The sequence below is a fragment of the Orcinus orca genome, chromosome 1 (genome assembly GCF_937001465.1).
Source record: "Orcinus orca chromosome 1, mOrcOrc1.1, whole genome shotgun sequence".
NCBI classification, from domain to species: domain Eukaryota; kingdom Metazoa; phylum Chordata; class Mammalia; order Artiodactyla; family Delphinidae; genus Orcinus; species Orcinus orca.
This window is the reverse complement of record NC_064559.1, coordinates 105,004,986-105,009,493: the sequence shown is the minus strand read 5'-3', so window position 1 is coordinate 105,009,493 and position 4,508 is coordinate 105,004,986. Positions and strand designations below refer to the sequence as shown.

Genomic DNA, 4,508 nt, shown 5'->3' with positions numbered 1-4,508 from the left:
GTTTTTGCATTATGAATACTCGTTAGAACTGTTTGAGGATTACAAAAACATTGAGCACATAGCAGAGTTGTCATATTCACTCCTTCTTTGCACACAGTTTCCTCTATTATTTACATCTTGCCTTTATGTGATACACTTCTTACAATTAATAAACCAATATTGACACATTATTATTAACTAAAGTTCATGGTTTGCGTTAAGGTTAACTCTCTTTTACTATCTCTATAGTTTTGCCTTCAATGTCATATAATTAGAATCATACAGTATGCAGTCTTTTCAGACTGGCTTTTCACTTAGTAATATGTGTTTAAGGTTCTTTTGATTATAGTCCATTTCTTTTTATTGCTTAGTATTATTCCATATTTTGTTCAATACATTCACCTATTGAAGGGCATCTGGCCTCCAGTTTGGGGCAATTATTAATAGAGCTGCTTTAAACTTTCATGTGCAAATTTATGTGTGGACATATGTTTTCAACAGATCTCTGTAAATACCTAGGAGGAGCACGATTATTAGATCATATTGTAAGGCTATGTGTAGCTTTTGTAAGAAACTACCAAACTCTCTCCCTAAATGGCTGTATCATTTTTCATTCCCACAAGCAATGAGTGATGATTTCTGTTGTTCCACAATCTGCTGTAGCATTTGGTATTGTTTGTTTTTTGGATTTAACCATTCTAATGGGTGTGTAGTGGTATCCCATTGTTGTTTTCATTTGCAATTCCCTAATGACATAGGATGTTAAGCATTTTTTCATATGCTTCTTTGCCATCTGTATACCTTCTTTGGTGGGATGTCTGTTTAGATCTTTTGCAACTTTTTAAACTGGACTAAAACTTTTTTCTTATCATTGAGGTTTAAGAGCTCTCTGTGTATTTTAGATACAAGTCCTTTATCAGATACTTGTTTTGCAAATATTTTCTCTCAGTCTGTGGCTTGTCTTTTTGTTCCCTTAACTGTGTCTTTTGCAGAGCAAAGATTTTCATTTTAATGAAGTCCAATTTATCCATTTTTTCTTTCATCAATGGCACTTTTGGTTTCATACCCAAGAAACTTAGTGTCAAGCCCAAGGTCACATAGATTTTCTCCTATGCTATCGTCTGGAAGTTCTATAGTTTAACACGTTCCTTTTAGGTCTATGAACTATTTTGAGTTATATTTTGCGAAAAATGTAAAGTCTGTGTCTAGATTTGTCTGAGATTCTCTTGCAGCTTGGCTTCTGCATAGAAATTATGTATGCCATTAGATGCACTCAAGAGAAATTGTAGAAGTGAGAAGAAGCAATTTTCTGCAGCTCTTGCTGGTGGCATGTAAGGTTATGGAACCATGAGTGTTTAGACACACCTGTGACTGGCAGCCATATTCTAGTGTCTAGTCACCTTTTTAGTGCTCTTCAGTGGCAGTAAATATTCCACTTCTCTATGACCTGCCTCACTGCTCCCCTTCACTCCCCCATACTAAAACCTCTAGGATAGAAGGCCATTGGTCTTGCTCTCCTTGCCAATTTCCTGTCCATTGCTCTCTTTCCTTCAGTGGACATTTATTCTCATATCCACAAATAACTAGTAGAATGGCATTCATATGAGCCTTTCCCCAAAGCTGTAGTTTGAAATTACCCAAATGTCCATCATTTGTGACATGGTTTTACATTAGTGTAATGCTTATCATTAACACCAAAATTAAGGTGTGAGAAACTCAATAACATACGTATATATCAAAAACATAATGTTGCTTGTTAATAGCTAGATAGAAAAATTATATATTCATTCACATGAACTTGAAGAAAGGACAAGCCTAATCTGAAGGGGTAGACATCAGAGTAATTTAAAGTAGCAGGAGATGTACAGGCATTACCTGGAGGGTATCAAAGGGCCATGCTTGAATGATAAAAATCTTCTGTCGATCCTGGTGATGATCACACATTTCAATAGTTAAATAGCTGCCCATTAATGATTTGTGCATTTTGTTCTGTAAACACGTTAATAATTTCCTTTTAGGATTGGTGGGCGGACGTCAGAAAATCCAGTGTAGACCATGATCGGTTTGCAGTATACTGTAAACTCTTTAAAATCTGTTTTATTTTGTGTAAAAAAACATGACTGATGTTTGAAACATTTGCACCCAAAACCAAACAAAATCCCCGTGTGACTAGACCATTTCCTTCGTGGAAGTTACACATAAGACTCATTTAGAGCTTGAACCTGATCTTTAGATATTTTCTCTTAAATGGTGAGACCCGGAACACATCCAGAGCTCTATAGCCTTGTGTACTGATGGGCTGACATCCGTTCTCCTTACCTTACTCCGTTTGGACAAGCCAGCGACAAGCTAAGAGTTGCTTTGGTAGATAAAACGCAAAAGATGGGGAAAACACTGCTATTACTCGGACTCGAGCCGACGTTGCTGCGGCTGCAACGCAGAGTACTAAACACTATACGACCACAGCGCGCCACCGTGCTGGCAGTCAACTGCACTCTTGCTCTTCTCATTTTGACATAAATCCGTTCCAGTTACTGCTCTGCTTTGTTGTTGGATAACTGCAGGCACTCCTGATTTTCCTTCACATCTTCCCTCCGTTATCCCCTCCCAATTCTGACGCATTTCTCATCTCCCCTGTGTCCAGCCCTTGTCTCTGCACAGCCCTCCAGGAAGTTATCTTTGCTTTGCCCTTGCCTCCCCTGCTTCATTCCCGCCTCTTTATATTTCCCTTTTGAGCAACCCTCCCCAACCCTTCTTTCCCGCTCCCGCGGCCAAGCCCAGATGGTCGGGTGAAGACGGAGCAAACGGGGAGCCATCACGAAGCCCACGAGGCGTTCAGCTTCCCTTGGGCCCCACTGGGCTCGGGCCGGTAGGGTCGCGACCCCTGGCGTCTCCGGGGCGCTGGCAACTGCGGCGGGTGTGGAGCAAGGCGCGGCGGAGACGCTCTGCTCCCTTCTGCCTTCGGAATCGCCCGACGCACGGCTTTCCCACGGAACGAACGCGCTGCGTCGACTCCACGTCCCCGGTTGTCCGAAGCTTGGAGCCAGCTCCTCAGTCCTGCGAAAGGCGGACTTGCTCTCTATGGAGATGAGGTGGGGGAGGGGAGAGGAAGGGCGGCTTGCAGGTGTCTCTGTGGCGCAATCGGTAAGCGCGTTCGGCTGTTAACCGAAAGGTTGGTGGTTCGAGCCCACCCAGGGACGGGCCTTATCGTTTTAGAGTGTAAAGGGTTTGCGGTTGTTTCTACCCTGTACATTGCTCTAAAAGTGCAGAAGCCCTCCATTACCCTTTTGTCCCCCAAGTCTTATGCACAACAGGAGGACGTAAGCCGAGATCATCACTGATCCTCACAGAAGAGCTCTGGAGGAAAACAGGTCACTTGGAATCCAGGATTCCTCATCTCATCGTTATCTTCTGGGTTCCTTTTAGCAATGAAGTTTCTTCCATTTTTGTTTGTACTAGTATTTATTGAACCCTTTCCATATAACTTTGAAATTAATTTGGTCCTATGCTTTTTTTTTTAACAAATAAAAAATCATTCGTGTGCACATGTCTATAGGGTAGAGTTCTGGAAGAGCAACTGCTCTATCATAGTATTTACATGGTTTTGTATATGGTTCCATTCTCTCACCTTCGTTGGCTTATTAGCTATAACTCTTTCTTTTGCTATTTTAGCGACTGCTTTAGGCTTTACAGCATACATCGGTAACTTACCACAGCCTGCCTGCCAGCGATGCCACACCTCTTCACATTTCTCCCCTACCGGCCTTTATGCTATTGTCATACATTTTACTTTGCATATGTTATAAACCCCACAATCCATCGTTGTTACTTTTCGTTAAACTGTCCCATGTTTTTAATAAGATTTAAATAGTAATAATAATACCAATAATAAAAATAAATGTTGTATATTTTCCCAGCAGATGCCATTTTTGTTGTCCATCAATTTGTGTACATCCAGATTTCCATCTGGCGTGAGTTTCCTTTTTCCTGGAGGACTTCTTTAACATTTCTTGTAGTGTGGGTCTGCTGGTGATGAAGTCTTTCAACGTTTGTATGTCTGTAAATTTTTCACCCTTATTTTTCAAAGACTCTTTAGGGGGAAGAAGCGTAGAATTCTACATAAACTTTTTTCCCCCTCAGTCCTTTAAAGATGTTGCTTCACTATCTTCTTATATCCACTGCTTCTGATGAGAAATATGCTATAATCTTTATTTTTTTCTGTATGCAGCATGTCTTATTCTCCTGGCTTCTTTTGAGATTCCTTCTTTTTCAATGGATTTGAGCAGTTTAATTATAAAGTGTTAGGTGTGGTTTTCTTCACGTTCCTTGTGTGAGGGTTCATTTGGTTCCTTGGATCAGTGGGTTTATAATTTTAATTATGATTGGAATGTTTTCTGTCATTATTTCTTCAAAAATCTTTTCTTCCGGGCTTGCCTGGTGGCGCAGAGGTTGAGAGTCCGCCTGCTGATGCAGGGGACGTGGGTTCGTACCCCGGTCTGGGAAGATCCCACATGCCGCGGAGCGACTGG

General features: G+C 41.3%; 1 non-coding gene across 1 annotated transcript; it reads left to right on the top strand.

Annotated features, from left to right (window-relative positions):
• The first annotated feature begins 3,105 nt into the window (after positions 1–3,105).
• On the top strand, positions 3,106–3,179 carry TRNAN-GUU (transfer RNA asparagine (anticodon GUU)). The gene has a single exon. It is a non-coding gene; the product is annotated as a tRNA-Asn (tRNA).
• The last annotated feature ends 1,329 nt before the right edge of the window (positions 3,180–4,508 follow it).